Source organism: Odocoileus virginianus, chromosome X (assembly GCF_023699985.2).
Source record: "Odocoileus virginianus isolate 20LAN1187 ecotype Illinois chromosome X, Ovbor_1.2, whole genome shotgun sequence".
In the NCBI taxonomy this organism is placed as follows: domain Eukaryota; kingdom Metazoa; phylum Chordata; class Mammalia; order Artiodactyla; family Cervidae; genus Odocoileus; species Odocoileus virginianus.
The window spans coordinates 29,872,186-29,889,537 of record NC_069708.1 but is presented as its reverse complement, the minus strand read 5'-3'; the positions used below and the strand labels follow the sequence as shown (position 1 = coordinate 29,889,537).

The following is a 17,352-nucleotide window of genomic DNA, read 5'->3' as shown; positions in this document are numbered from 1 at the left end:
GAGGAACTAAAAAGCCTCTTGATGAAAGTGAAAGAGGAGAGTGAAAAAGTTGGCTTAAAGCTTAGCATTCGGAAAACTAAGATCATGGCATCTGGTCCCATCACCTCATGGGAAATAGATGGGGAGAGAATGGAAACAGTGTCAGACTTCATTTTTTTGGGGCTCCAAAATCACTGCGGATGGTGACTGCAGCCATGAAATTAAAAGACGCTTACTCCTTGGAAGGAAAGTTATGACCAACCTAGATAGCATATTAAAAAGCAGAGACATTACTTTGCCAACAAAGGTCCATCTGGTCAAGGCTATGGTTTTTCCAGTGGTTATGTATGGATGTGAGAGTTGGACTGTAAAGAAAGCTGAGCACCGAAAAATTGATGCTTTTGAACTGTGATGTTGGAGAAGACTCTTGAGAGTCCCTTGGACAGCAAGGAGATCCAACCTGTCCATCGTAAAGGAGATCAGTCCTGGGTGTTCATTGGAAGGACTGATGCTGAAGCTGAAACTCCAATACTTTGGCCACCTCATGTGAAGAGTTGACTCATTGGAAAAGACCCTGATGCTGGGAGGGATTAGGGGCAGGAGGAGAAGGGGGCAACAGAGGATGAGATGGCCTGATGGCATCACCGACTCAATGGACATGAGTTTGAGTAAACTCCAGGAGTTGGTGATGGACAGGGAGGCCTGGTGTGCTGCGATTCATGGGTCGCAAAGAGTCAGACACGACTGAGTGACTGAACTGAACTGAACGGAACTGAACTGAAAAGTTATCATGTCCCCTGAATGGCTAAGATGGTAAAGAATTTGCCTGCAATGTGGAGACCTGGGTTCAATCCCGGGGTCAGGAAAATCCCCTGGAGAAAGGAATAGCAATCCACTCCAGTATTCTAACCTGGAGGTTTCCATGGAAGAGGAACCTGGCGGGCTACAGTCCATGGGATTGCAAAGAGTTATACACGACTGAGTGACTAACACTTTCACTTTTCAGTATTTATCACACTGAGAGATACCTGCTATACCAAGTATACTCCTACATCTCCTAGACTTTAGTGGCTTGGCAGTAGAGTTTTTGCTTCTCACTTCTCTTTTTCTCATGGTATAGTCTAACATATAAAACAGGTATTTAATAGTTGTTAAGTAGTTAGCATATGTTCACACTAGTGACAGTCCCAGTCTTCCAACCAGCTGTTTGTTCTAGTTTCCACATAGCCAAAAGACACAAGGAAGTAGGTACTCAACGAAGCCCCAGATCCATACATCTTCATCAATGCTGAACTATACTGTTCTTCACTGCTTAGAATAAAGGACAGGTACCCCTCTTGCAAGTACACATACTGGGAAAGCCTTGAAACTATCTCTGAAATTAGGAAGGAAGGCCAGAGATTTTATCAGTGGTAAAAGTGAAGAACCCAGTTAGCTATAACAGCTACCTCATCTCACAGGATGACTCTAGTAGGACCATGATTGATTCCAAATTCCTGGGCCAGGTTAGTGGTATCACTTTAGCTTATGGGATGTTTTGTATTTGGTTATGTGTTGTCTTCAATTTACTTGGAACCATTTATAGATGAGTGACTGAGCACACATACTTGTCTACCTACTGAAAATCGCTATCTATCCGGAAATGAGTAGATACATTTGTAATTATTTAGGGGTTCTAAATAAATATAGTAGTTGATTTGATGTTTATATTCTTGTTATCTGCTTTAGGGATTAAGATGAAGTAAAAGATTATAAAAGGAATCTACTATGATCACTTGGGACTTTTTCAAAAGCCTTTTTACTTGTCATGGTATCTCTGGTCCCTCAAATCCACATATAAATTTTCAACTGGTGTTTTGACTAGGCATTATTAAGTAGTTGAGTTTATCTCAGCACTTCCAGATCAAATGAATTCCCACCTCTGCATATCTTCCAACTTTAGTTTAATATGCAGCATTCTACTTCTACAATGAGAAAAGACACTATGATTTTTTTCTGAGTATACATTAACATCATGCATGTATGTGTGTGTGTGTGTGTGTGTGTGAGAGAGAGAGAGAGAGAAATGTTTCTGGAAATGTTATATCTATACAAAGCCCTAGAATTCAGAGGTTGGAATACCAGTGCTTCCTTCCAAGATGGGTTTGGGGTTTGGCTTTTTCTCCACTCCCTTCCACTCCCCACCTTGGGATAAACAAAGACATTTTTCTTATTTGTGACAGTATTCCCACCAGTAAAGGCAAAAGGCTGGTAGTCTTCTGATTAGTGGTTATTTTTATTTATAAGGTATATCTTACCTCATATGTAACTTGGTGCCATGGGGATTTTTCAAAGAATGTTTTGTGTTACCAACTCACTGTGTGACACTGACCAAGAAGCTTCTCCTTTGTGAGACTTTGTTACCCCATTGTAAAATGGGGATTTAGGGATTTGACTGTCTTCTAAGATCTTTTTAGCCCTATGTTTTGATGATTATATTTCTTAAAATAATTTAATAATAGTTTTAAAATTCATTTAAGCATAGATTAGTAATAACAAAAGATATTAGAAACCATACAGAGAAAGTTAAAAGATAATTCAGCCTACAATTATTGTACTCAAACTTTAAATGTAACTTAATGCTGCCTCGCAATGAAGGCACTCTGTGATTAGGACACAGTTCTTGTATAAACACAGTTCTTGTATAAACACAATTCTTCTATTCTCACAAACTGCCAAGCTACAGTGGAACAGTTCTTACAAATATTCACCATCTTTTACACATAAATGGGTGTTCCAGGTTAGTCTCACTGTAATTAATGTGTCATTATACTTCCCATATGGGTCTGACAACAAGAAGAAAGGGATTCTTTGAAAATAAGAATAAAGAGTAAATAAATATTCATTCTCTGCCTGACAAACAGTGCCTGGGCTTCTCTACTACTTGTTCCTTGGACTTGAGAGAGACATCAGGCAGAAGTCTTGAAAATATAATTATTTCACAAAAGTAAAGGAACTCTGAGATGTGCCAGTAGAGTTGAGCTACCTATGGCCTAAAAGTTTATGAGTTAAGAGGACTCAAGATGGCAGGGGTGTAGGAGGTCATGGAGTTTACCTCTTCCCACAAATGCATCAAGGATACATCTACATAAGAAAATGGCAATAGGAATAATTACTTTAAATGTAGATGGATTAAATGCTTCAACCAAAAGACACAGACTGGCTGAATGGATACAAAAACAAGACCCATAAATATGCTGTCTACAAGAAACCCACTTTAAACCTAAAGACACATATAGACTGAAAGTGAGAGGATGGAAAATATATTCCATGCAAATGGGAAGAAAAGAAAGCTGGAGTAGCAATCCTCATATCAGACAAAATAGATCTTAAAATAAAGAAGATTACAAGAGATAAGGAAGGACACTACACAATGATCAAGGGATCAATCCAAGAGGAAGACATAACAATTGTAAACATCTATGCACCCAACATAGGAGCACCTCAATACATAACACAAACACTAAAAGACACAAAAGGAGACATTGACAGTAACACAACAATAGTAGGAGACTTTAACACCCCACTCACACCAAAGGACAGATCATCAAAACAGAAAATTAATAAGGAAACACAAGTCCAAATGATGCATTAGATGAGGTTGATCTCATTGATATCTTCAGGACATTCCATCCAAATGCAGAAGAATACACCTTCTTCTCAAGTGCACATGGAACATTTCCCAGGACAGACCACATCTTGGGTCACAAATCAAACCTCAGTAAATTTAAGAAAACTTAAATTATATCAAGCATCTTCTCCAACCACAACACTATGAGACTAGATATCAGTTACAAGAAAAAAACTGTTAGAAACACAAACACATGGAGATTAAGCAACACGTTTCCAAATAACCAACAGGCTACTGAAGAAATCAAAAGGGAAATAAAAAAATTTCTAGTAACGAATGGCAATGAAAACATGACAACTCAAAACAACCTATGGGATGCTGCAAAAGCAGTCCTAAGAGGGAATTTTATACCAATACAATCCTACCTCAAGAAACAAGAAAAACATTGAATAGACAACCTAACTTTACACCTAAAACAACTGGAAAAATAACAAGAAAAAAACCCAAAGTTAGTAGAAGGAAAGAAATCGTAAAGATCCAAGCAGAAATAAATGAAAATGAAATGAAAGAAACAATAGTAAATATTAATAAAACTAAAAGCTGATTCTTTGAGAAGATAAACAAATTGACAAACATTTAACGAGACTCATCAAGAAAAAAAGGGAGAAGAATCAAATGAACAAAATTAGAAATGATAAAGGAGGTTACAACAGACAGTACAGAAATACAAAGAATTATAAGAGACTATTATGAACAACTATATGGCAATAAAATGGATAACCTGGAAGAAATGGACAGACTCTTAGAAAAGTTCAATCTTCCAAGACTGAACCAGGAAGAAATAGAAATTATGAACAACCCAATTACAAGTACTAAAATTGAAGCTGTGATAAAAAATCTCCCAAAAAACAAAAGCCCAGGACCAGATGTCTTCCCAGGAGAATTCTATCAAACATTTAGAGAAGAGCTAATGCCTATCCTTCTAAAACTCTTTCAAAAAATTGCAGAGGAAGGAACACTTCCAAACTCATTCTATGAGGCCACCATCACCCTGACACCAAAACCAGACAAAGACAACACACAAAAATAAAACTATAGGCCAATATCACTGATGAACATACATGCGAAAATCCTCAACAAAATTTTATCAAACAGAATTCAGCAACACATCAACAAGCTCATACACCATTATCAAGTTGGGTTTATTCCAGGAATGCAAGGATTCTTCAATATATGCAAATCAATCAATGTGATATACCATATTAACAAATTGAAAGATGAAAACCAAATGATAATCTCAATAGAGGCAGAAAGGCTTTGACAAAATTCAGCACCCATTTGTGATTAAAATTCTTAAAAAGATGGGTATAGAAGGAACCTACCTCAACATAATAAAGGCCATATGTGATAAGCCCACAGCAAACATTATTCTCAATGGTGAAAAACTGAAAAGCATTCCCCCTAAGATCAGGAACAAGATAAGGTCATCTACTTTCACCACTATTATTCAACATAGTTCTGGAATTCCTAGCTATAGCAATCAGAGAAGAAAAGGAAACAAAAGGAATCTAGGTCAGAAAAAATCTTAAAGATAGTATCAGAAAATTACTAGAGCTAATCAGTGAATTTAGCAAAGTTGCAGGATACAAAATCAGTACACAGAAATCATTTGCGTTTCTATATACTAACAATGAAAAGTCAGAAAGAGAAATTAAAGAATCAATCCCATTCACCATTGCAACAATAATAATTAAATATCTAAGAATAAGCTTACTTAAACAAAAGAACTGTACACAGAAAATTATAAGACACTGATGAAAGAAATCAAAGATGACATAAACAGATGGAAAGATATTCCATGTTCCTGGGTATAAAAAATCAATATTGTTGAAAGTGACTATACTACCAAATGCAATCTACAGATTCAATGCAATCCCTATCAAATTACCAATGGCATTTCTCACAGAACTAGAACAAAAAAATTCACGATTTATATGGAAATACAAAAGAATAGCCAAAGCAGTCTTTAGAAAGAAGAATGGAGCTGGAGGAATCAACCTTCCTGACTTCAGATTATACTACAAAGCTTCAGTCATCAAAACTGTATAGTACTGGCACGAAAGCAGAAATATAGATCAATGGAACAAGACAGAAAGCCCAGAAATACACCCATGCACCTATGGGTACCTTATCTTTGGCAAAGGAGGCAAGAATATACAATGGGGCAAAGACAGCCTCCTTAATAAATGGTGCTGGGAAAACTAGACAGCTACATGTAAGAGAATGAAATTAGACCACTTCCTAATACCATGCACAAAGATAGACTCAAAATGGATTAAAGACCTAAATGTAAGACCAGAAACTATACAACTCTAAGAGGAAAACATAGGCAGAACACTCAATGACATAAATCAAAGCAAGATCCTCTATGACCCACCTCCTAGAGTAACGGAAATAAAAACAAAAGTAAACAAGTGGGACCTGATTAAACTTAAAAGCTTTTACACATCAAAAGAAATTATAAGCAAGGTGAAAAGACAACCCTCAGAATGGGAGAATATAATAGCAAATGAAGCAACTGACAAAGGGTTAATTTCCAAAATGTACAAGCAACTCATACAACTCAATGCCAGAAAAACAAACACCCCAATCAAAAAGTAGGGAAAGACCTAAACAGACATTTCTCAAAGAAGACATACAGATGGGCTAACAAACACATGAAAAGATGGTCAACATCACTCATTATTAGAGAAATGCAAATCAAAACCACAATGAGCTATCACCTCACACAGATGGCCATCATCAAAAAGTCTACAAACAGTAAATGCTGGAGAGGGTATGGAGAAAAGGGAACACTGTTGCACTGTTACTGGGAATGTAACTTGACACAGCCACTATGGAAGGCAGTATGGAGATTCCTTAAAAATATAAGAATAAAACCACCATATGACCCAGCAATTCCACTCCTAGGCGTATACCCTGAGGAAACCAAAATTTAAAAAGACACATGTATCCAATTATTCATTGCAGCATTATTTATAATAGCAACCTAGATGTCCATCAACAGATGAATGGATAAAGAAGATGTGGTACATATACACAATGGAACATTACTCAGCCATTTGACTCAGGAATGCATTTGAGTCAGTTCTGATGAGGTGGATGAACCTAGAACCTATTATACAGCATGAAGTGAGTCAGAAAGAGAAAGATAAATTTTGTATTCTACTGCACATATACCGAATCTAGAAAAATGGTACTGAAGAATTTATTTACAGGGCAGTAATTGAGAAACAGACATAGAGAATAGACTTATGGACATGGAGAGAGGGGAGGAGAGGGTGAGATGTATGGAAAGAGTAACATGGAAACTTACATTACCATATGTAAAGTAGATAGCTAACAGGAATTTGCTGTATGGCTCAGGAGTCTCAAACAGGGGCTCTGTATCTACCTAGAGGGGTGGGGTGGGGAGGGAGATGGGAGGGAGATTCAAAAGGGAGGGGATATATGTACACCTATGGCTGATTCATGTTGAGGTTTGACAGAAAACAACAAAATTCTGTAAAGCAATTGTCCTTCAATAAAAAAAAATAAAAAGAAAAAAAGAATACATCTACAAATGGAACAATTCTCTGTAATCCCCTGCTAAACACTAGCAGAGGACCTCAGACATCCAAAAGCAAAACAGATCCCTGTGTAACCTGGTAAAGTGAAGGAAACCAGAAGGGAAAAGGAAGAGGAGAGGAAGTGGGATGGAACCTGTGCCCCTGGGGGGTTGCTGAGGAATAGGATAGGTTCCTGCATCCGGGGAAACCCCCTCACTGGTGGGGAGCTTCAGGGGCTCAGAGGAGAGCCCAGCTACTGGTCTGAGGCAGGCAGGACAGAGTGAGACCAATGCAGATGGTCTGTGCCACATCCATGGGCTCCCCAGCCTAACATGTGTGTCTGCCAGTGCAGATGGGGAATAGGTACTAGAAAATGGGGTTTGGAGAGAAGACCTGGGGAGGGGACTACTGTTGGCTCTGAGAAGGCAGCCTTAGGGGATGGTAGTGAGGAGCTCTGTAATGAGCATTGCTCGTGGAAGAAGCCTGGACCACTGTGAAAGTGAAGCACCACTGAGTGAGTGCAAAAGGCAGGGCCACCATTGCAGCCTCTCTCCCTGTGTGCTAGCCCCTGCATACCCAGGCAGTAAGAAGCACTCCTGCTGGGGCAGGCGCTCATGCCCCCAACCACCATGTCCTTCTCTGTGCTCAATCCCCAAAAGGATGGGCTCTTGTATCCCCAGTCACCACCTTCTCCTCTACACCTGCTCCTGCCCAGATGGGCTCTCGTGCTCTTGGCTGCCACCTCCTCCTTCACGTCCCCTCCTCATGTGCTCCAGGGCAACCTCAGAAGCAGATACCTGTGGGTAGCCCACAGAAAGAAGTGGGGCTTAATAGTTAATTAAGCTGAACCCCAAGAACCATGCAACTAAGGAAAAAGAGCTACACACACTGCAAATTTATACCTTCACAATCTGCAAATTTATACCTCATGGCTGCACAAACTGCAAATTTATACCCTTGCAACTGACTTTGTAAACTCAGTGCCTGAAGAACATTTGAATGGACGATGAGTGCTTCCACAGCCAAGACAAGTCTGGCTTTAGCAACTGTGAATTTTATGGGCACGTGCATGTGGGGGTTGGCCAAGCCAGAGTGTGAGCCCAATAGTGCCCACAGCAGGTCCTGTTCCACACTTAATGCAATCCTGGGACCTGAATTCAGTGGATCAACGCTGGTGGCCTGGTGAAAACAACACCTGAGAGACACCAAGGCCAGTTGCCAGCATATACACTGTTAAAGTGGGGCTGAGAGCAGTGCTACCTACCTTGTAATCTGAGAGCTCACACAGTGGGTGAAAGGTGACACAACAGAGCATACTCACAGGTGAACAGCTCTAGAGAAGGAATACTCAGTGACTTCTTTTCCAGTGGGAGTGCTCCAATGCCACCTACCTCACACTGAAGATCAGAAACACAGCTAAGAAACAGACTTTGGGGCCTCTAACTCCAATAGCCAGGAAGCAGAGACCCTGCCACTGACAGGGCAGTGACAACCACAGCACAACAGAGATGCCATGCTCAATACCTAGTGCAGGCTGTGGTCACCACATCAGTCACACCTCCTATCAAGGCAATAATGATCAGAATACACCAAGGAAAGAGGTGGCAGATATCTAAAAACAGTTCTTACACCAAAAAATATCGAACCCACACAGAACAGAGGTGTTTCCACATAAAAAATAATCCTCCAAGGGAGTCTGAGGGTCTGGCATCAAGAAGGAAAACCCTGAAAGCATTTAGCTTTGAGGCAAGTGGGGCTTGAGTGCAGGAGCTCCGCAAGGTTGGGGAAAACAGAGACTCCACTCTTGGAGGGTGCACCACAAGGTCTCACATGCACTGGGACCCAACACAAAGCAGTGTCTTCATGTGAACCTGGGCTACACCGAACTAGAGGTTTTGGCAGATCTCTTGGGAAGGCAAGGTTGGCTATAGCTCACTTGTGGGGGCAAGGACACTGATAGCAGAGGCCTCAACAAATAGTAACTGGTGTGAGGTCCCCATTTCAGCAAAAAGACCCAGGCACACCCAACAACCTACAGGCTCCAGTGCTGTAAAGCTTCAGGCCAAACAACAAATAAGATAGGAACACTGTTTCAACTATCAGAAGATAGGCTGCCTAGAGTCATACTGAGCTCATAGCCACCTCAAAACATACCTCTTGATGTGGCCCTGCCCACCAGAGGGAAAAGACTCAGCCTCATCCATCAGAAGGCAGGCACCCGTCCCTCCAACCAAGAAGCCTACACAAGCTCCTGGTCCAACCAAGCTCCTGCCCCCACTGGGGGCAGACACCAGAAGCAAGAGAAAATACAAGCGTGCAGACTGCAGGAAGGAGACCACAAGAACAGAAAGTTAGACAAAATGAGACAACAGAGAAATACGTTACAGTTGAAGGAACAAGGCAAAAAAATCACAGGAACAGTTAGCAAATAGGAGATAGGAATTCTACCTGGAAAATAATTCAGAGTAATTACAGTAGTGAAAGGGAAGTCGCTGAGTCGTGTCCAACTCTTTGCGACCCCATGGACTGTAGCCTACCAGTATCCTCAGCCCATAGAATTTTCCAGGCAAGAATACTGGAGTGGGTTGCCATTTCCTTCTCCAGGGGATCTTCCCAACCCAGGGATCGAACCCAGGTCTCCTGCATTGGAAGCAGACGCTTTACCGTCTGAGCTACCAGGGAAGCCATGACTCAAAATCTCAGAAAACGAATGGAGGCACAGTCTGAGAATGTACAAGAAATGCTTAACAAAGAGACAGAAGATTTAAAGAACAAGCAAACAGAGGTACAGAGATGAGCAACACAATCACTGAAATGCAAAATACCCTAGAAGGAATCAGTAGCAGAATAACTGAGGCAGAAGAAAGAATAAGTGAGCTGGAAGGCAGAGTGGTGGAAATTACTACCATGGAACACAATAAAGAAAAACAGAATGAAAAGAAAAGACAGTTTCAGAGACCTCTGTGACAACATTAAATGCACCAACATTCACATTATAGGGGGCCCCAGAAGAAGAACAGAAAGGGAGAGAAAATATTTGAAGATATTATAGCCAAAAATTTCCCTAACATGGAAAGGAAACAGCCACCCAAGCTCAGGAAGTACTGAGAGTTCCCAGGAGTGCTGGAGTGGGTAGCCCATTCCTTCTCCAGCAGATCTTCCTAACCCAGGAATCAAACAAGGGTCTCCTGAATTGCAAGTGGATTCTTTAACAACTGAGCTATCAGGAAAGCCCATGAGAGTTCCAGGCAGGATAAACACAAGGAGGAACATGCTGAGACACATATTAATCAAACTGACAAAAAGGAAATACAAAAAAAAGATATTAAAAGTAACAAGGGAAAAGCAAATATAATATACAAGCAATCCTCACAAGGTTATCAGCTGATTTTTCAGCAGAAACCATGCAGGCCAGAAGACAGTGGTATGATATATTTAAAGTGATGAAAGGGAAAACCTATAACCAAGAATAATCTACCTGGAAAAAAAAACACTCTACCCAGCAAAACTGTCATTCAGATTTGATGAAGAAATCAAAAGCTTTGCAGACAAGCAAAAGCTAAGAGAATTCAGCACCACAAAACCAGCCTTACAACAGATGCTAAAGGAACTTCTCTAGGCAGAGGGGAAAAGAGGCCACAACTAGAATCAAGAAAATCACAACTGGGAAAACTCATTAGTCAAAGCAAACATGAAAAAGTAATAGTAAGAAATCATCAGTGCATAAATATGATATCAAAACCAGCAACCATGAGATGAGAAGAATATAAATATAAGAAATGGAGATTTCATTTGAAATTAAGAGGCCAGCAAATTAAAACAACCCTGTACATATATAGACTGCTATATCAAAACATCATAGAACCTGCAAACCAAAAAACTAAAATAGATATACCCACAAAAAAGAAAATGCAGCCCAAATGCAACACTAAAGATAGTTATCAAACAGGTAGACGAGAACAAAAGAAGGGAAGAAAGAAGACCAACAAAAACAAATCCAAAAAATTAAGAAAATGGTCATAGAAGTATACATATTGATAATTATCTGGCATGTAAATAATGTTTACATTATTAAATATTCCAACCAAAAGATGTAGACTGGCTGAATGGATGCAAAAACAAGACCTAGATATATACTGTCTACAAGAGACCAACACCAGACCTAGGGACACATACAGACTGAAAGTAAGGGAATAGAAAAAGATATTCTATGCAAATGGAAATCAAAGAAAACTGGAGTAGCAATATTCATATCAAACAAAACAGACTTTAAAGACTGTTACAGGAGGCAAGGAAGTACACTACATAATGATCAAGGCATCAACCCAAGAAGAAGATATAGCAATTGTGAACATATATGCACCAAGCATAGGACACCCCAACATATAAGGCACATACTAACAGCCATAAAAGGGGAAATCAACAGTAAATAACAGTAGGGGACTTTAACACCCTACCTTCATCAATGGACAGATCATCTAGACAGAAAATCAATAAAGAAACACAGACTTAAATGACACAGTAAACTGGATGGACATAACTGATATCTCTAGGGCATTCCATCTTAAAGAATCAGAATACATTTTTTTCTCACATGCACGTGGAAAATTCTCCAGGATAGATCACATCTTGGGTCACAAAACAAACCTCAGTAAGTTTAAGAAAATCAAAATCATATCAAGCATCTTTTCCAACCAAAACACTGTGAGAATAGGAGTAAATTACAGGGGGAAAAATGTAAAACAAAACAAAACACACAAACATGTAGAGGCTAAACAATATGTTAATGAATAGCCAATGGATCATTGAATAAATCAAAGAGGACATTAAAAAAAGTACCTAGAGACAAATGATAATGAAAGCACAATGGTCCAAAACCTGAGATACAGCAAAAGCAATTCTAAGAGGGAAGTTTATAACAAAACAGCCTTACATCAAGAAACAAGAAAAACCTTTAATAAACAACATAACCTTACACCTAAAACAGCTGGAGAAAGAAGAACAAACAAAAGCCAAAGCTAGTAGAAGGAAAGAAATCATAAAGATTAGAGCAGAAATGAATAAAATTGAGATGAAGAAAATAATAGCAAAGATCAATGAAACTAAAAGCTTGTTCTTTGTGAAGATAAACAAAATTAATAAAACTTAGACACATTAAGACGAAAGGTAGAGAACTTAAATCAATAAAAATAGAAAAGAGAAAAACAGTTACAACAGACACCACAGAAATACAAAATATCATAAAAGAATACTGTAAGCAAGTATATGCCAATAAAATGGACAAACTAGAAGAAATGGACAAATTATTTGAAAGGTACAACCTTCCAAGACTGAACCAGGAATAAATAGAAAATATGAACAGACCAATCACAAGTTTCAGGACTTCCCTGGTAGCTCAGCTGGTAAAGAATCCACCTATAATGCAGGAGACCCCAGTTCGATTCCTGGGTCGGAAAGATCTGCTGGAGAAGGGATAGGCTACCCACTCCAGTATTCTTTGGCTTCCCTGGCTCAGCTGGTAAAGACTCCGCCTGCAATGCAGGAGACCTGGGTTCAACCCCTGGGTTGGGAAGATTCCTTGGAGAAGGGAACATCTACCCACTTCTGGCCTGGAGAATTCCATGGACTGTATACAGTCCGTGGGGTCATAAAGAGTTGGAGACAACTGAGGGATTTTCACTTTCACAATCACAAGTACTGAAATTGAAACTGATTAAAATCTTTCAATGAACAAAAGTCCAGGACTAGATGACTTCACAGGCAAATTCTATCAAACATTTAAAGGAGTTAACACCTACCCTTCTGAAACTCTTCCAAAAATTGCAGAGGAAGGCCTAAGCTCATTCTATGAGGCCAACATCATCTTGATGCCAAAAACAAAGATATCACACAGAAAAAGAGAATTGCAGGCCAGTATCATTGATGAACATAGACACAAAATACTCAACAAAATATGAGCAGACTGAATCCAAAAACACATTAAAAGGATCATACACCATGATCAAGTTGAAATTATCCCAGGAATGCAAGATTTTTTCCATATCTGCAAATCAATCAGTATGGTATACCACATCAACAAATTGAAGAATAAAAACCATATGATCATCTCAATAGATGCATAAAATGTCCACTTATGATTTTTTTAAAAACTCTCCAGTAAGTGGGCATAGAGGGAACCTACCTCAGCATAATAAGAGCCATATACCACAAACCCACAGTAAACGTCATTCTTAATGGTGAAAAACTGAAAGCATTTTCTCTAAGATCAGGAACAAATCAATGATGTCTTTGCCACTATCATTCAATATAATTTTGGAAGACCTCACCATGGCAATCAGAGAAGAAAAAGAAATAAAAGGCATCCCAATTGGAAAAGAAGTAAAACTGTTATTGTTTGCAGATGATATGATACTATACACAGAAAATCCTAAAGATGCTATTAGAAAACTACTAGAACTCTTCAATGAATTAAGTAAAGTTGCAGGATACAAAATAAACACACAGAAATCTCTTGTATTCCTATACACTAACAATGAAAAATCAGAAAGAGAAATCAAGGGGGAAAAAAATCACATTTACCACTGCATCAAAAAGAATAAATTACCTGGGACTAAATCTACCTAAGGAGGCAAAAGACCTATATTCAGAAAACTATAAGACAACTGATGAAAGGAATAAAAGATGATACAAACAGATGGAGAGACATACCATGTTCTTGGATTGGGAGAATTAATACTGTGAAAATAACAATACCACCCAAAGCAATCTACAGAGTCAGTGAAATCCTTGTCAGATAACCAAGGGCATTTTCTCAGAACAAGAACAAAAAGTTTTACAATTAGTATGGAAACAAAAATAACCTCAAATAGTCAAGGCAATCTTGAGAAAGAAAAACAGAGTTGGAGGAATAAGGCTGCCTGACTTCAGACTATACTACAAAGTTACAGTAATCAAAACAGTATGGTACTAGCACAGAAAGAGAAATATATATCAATGGAACAGGATAAAAAGTCTGGAGATACAGCCATGCACCTATGGTCACCTAATCTATGACAAAAGAGGCAAAAATATACAATGGAGAAGAGACAATATCGTCAATAAGTGGTGCTGTAAAAACTGGAGAGCATCATGTAAAAGAATGAAATTAGATCACTCTCTAAAATCATACACAAAAATCAACTCAAGATGAATTAAAGAGCTCAGTATAAGGCTGGATACTATAAAATTCTTAGACAAAAATATTGACAAAATACTCTGACATAAATCACAGCAATATATCTTTTTGATCCACTTCCTAGAGTAATGAAAACAAAACCAAAGTAAACAAATAGAACCTAATCAAACTGACAAGCTTCTGCAGAGCAAAGGAAACCATAAACAAAATGAACATATGACCCACAGAGTGGGAGAAAACATTGGCAAATGAAGTACCTGACAAGGGATTAATCTCCAAAGTATACAAACAGCTCATGCAACTCAATATAAAAAAAGCAAACAAACCAGTCAAAAAATGGGCAGAAGATCTAAACAGATATTTCTCCAGAGAAGAAATGCAGATGACCAAAAAGCACATGAAGAGATGCTCAACATCACTAACTAATAGAGAAATGCAAATGAAAACTACAGTGAGGCATCACCTCACACTGGTCAGAATGGCCATCATCAAAAAGTCTACAAACAATAAATGCTGGAAAGGGTATGGAGAGAAGGGGACCCTCCAGCATTGTTGGTGGGAATGTAAATTGATAAAACCACTGTGGAGAACAGTATGAATGTTCTTTAAAAACTGTATTTTAAAAAGACAGTTACCACATGATCCAGTAATCCCATTCCGAGGAATATATCTAGAGAAAACCATAGTCTGAAAGGATATATGCACCCCGATGTTCACTGCAGCACTATTTACAATAGCCAACACATGGAAGCAACCTAAATGTCCATTGATAGAGGAATGGATAAAGGTGTGGTACATATATACAATGGAATATTACTCAACCATAAAAAGGAATGAAATAATGTCTTTCACAGCAACATGAATGGACCTAGAGAGTGTCATACTGAGTGAAGTAAGTCAGGCAGAGAAAGATAAATATCATATGATATTGCTTATATATGGAATCTGAAAAAATGATACAATTGAACTTATTTACAAAACAGAAATAGATTCACAGACATAGAAAACAATCTTAAAGTTTACAAAGTGTAAATGAGGGGAGGGACAAATTAGGATTTGGGGATTCAAATGTACATACTACTATATATAAAACAGATAATTAACCTACTGTATAGCACAGGGAACTCAACTCAAAGGAACTCTACTCAATACTCTGTAATGGGAAAAGAACCTAAAACAGAGTGGATGTAAGTATATATATATGACTAATTCACTTTGCTGTACACCTGAAACTAGCACACATTGTAAATCAATAGTACTCCAATATCAATTTTTAAATTTTTATTTATTTGTTTATTTTTGGCTGTGCTGGGTCTTTGTTGCTGCACGTGGGCTTTCTCCAGTTGGGGCAAGCAGGGGCTACTCTTTAGTTGCAGTGCATGGGCTTCTCACTGAGATGGCTCCTCTGTTGCAGAGTATGGGCTCTAGGGTCAGCAGGCTCAGTAGTTGTGACACATGGGCTTAGCTGCCCCATGGCATCTGGAATCTTCCTGGACCAGGGATTGAACCTGTGTCCCCTGCATTGGCAGGTTCATCCCAAACTACTGAACATCCAGGGAAGTCCCATTAAATTTTTTAAGAGTTAAAAATAAAATAATAAAGTTTATAAATCTAGTGGGGAGGCTGTATTCCCAACTTGAGCCCCTGAATGCCTCTGCTTGTTTCTGTCCACTTCTAATTCACATCTTATTGCATATAAGGTTTTCTAGTGTCTTTGTAGTGCTTTAACATGGACAATGCATTTTCACACACTTTCTCATTGATTTATGATCCTATGAACTTGTTCTTCTTCGGAATTTCTTTACAGTGCTATCAGAAATGATGGTGCAGATAATAGTGAGGGAGGCAAAAATAAGAGGAATGGAGATCCAAATATTGAACCACTGAGCTTTGCCAAAATGCAGCCACTATCGCTGCTGCCCAGGTACCTAACAGCAAAGAGGACCCCTCCCTGAGACTTATGTCTGCCAAAAATCAAGGCAGATGGAACATGCAGAGCCTTGTTACCCAGCTAGTTAGTGGTTGTACTTCATCCATCCTATGGTATCACTTCTTAAATGAGTTTTTGTGCATATCTTTTGAATTTTGGACTATTAATCATGAAAGATGACATAGAATTATACCCTACTTCTGAGATATATAGAATTTTTTTAGTGTTTTACTGTGATCATCTTTTTTTGATGTCTTTCTTATCCTTAATATTTAAAAAAACTTGTATGACTTCTCATTTAAGCATATTTTCTGTACTTAAAACCATCACATCTCCATATATCTAATCTAGTATCTTGAAATCCTGGTAGATGTTAGAAAGTTGAATTAGCCAAGCAGCATTATGGATAACTATGCACTCTCTGTACTAACGCTGATTCTGTCATCCATCAGCTGACTGAAGTTTAACTGGGAAGATTTAGACTAGACAGATCTTGGCTAGGCTAACCTGGAGAACTTCTGTGGACCTGTGTACTACAACAGTCTCATTTCTTTTTTTTTTTTAATTTTTTTTCATTTATTTTTATTAGTTGAAGGCTAATTACTTTACAATATTGTAGTGGTTTTTGTCATACACTGACATGAATCAGCCATGGATTTACATGTATTTCCCATCCCGATTCCCCCCTCCCACCTCCCTCTCCACCTGATTCCTCTGGGTCTTCCCAGTGCACCAGGCCCGAGCACTTGTCTCATGCATCCAGCCTGGGCTGGTGATCTGTTTTACCCTAGATAATATACATGTTTCAATGCTGTTCTCTCGAAAAAATATGGAATGCTTCACGAATTTGCGTGTCATCCATGCGCAGGGGCCATGCTCATCTTCTCTGTATCATTCCAATTTTAGTATATGTGCTGCCGAAGTGAGCACTGTCTTGGATTATTATCTACTTTTCTAGTTTATTTTAACCTCTGTAACCATCAGATCGTCTCAGCCCACAGATATTCTAGAGGCCACCATGTTTTTCACTATCATAGACAAAGCTGCAGTG

At 38.8% G+C, this 17,352-nt stretch overlaps 1 protein-coding gene and 2 non-coding genes across 4 annotated transcripts in view; 1 reads left to right on the top strand and 2 right to left on the bottom strand.

The window, feature by feature from the left end:
* Positions 1–17,352, top strand: part of NEXMIF (neurite extension and migration factor) — a 220,017-nt gene that overhangs the window by 180,393 nt on the left and 22,272 nt on the right. The gene's annotated exons all lie outside the window — the stretch shown is intronic.
* Positions 9,808–9,879, bottom strand: TRNAW-CCA (transfer RNA tryptophan (anticodon CCA)). Its single transcript has one exon. It is a non-coding gene; the product is annotated as a tRNA-Trp (tRNA).
* LOC139033215 (U6 spliceosomal RNA) lies at positions 17,125–17,231 on the bottom strand. Its single transcript, XR_011485838.1, has one exon. It is a non-coding gene; the product is annotated as a U6 spliceosomal RNA (small nuclear RNA).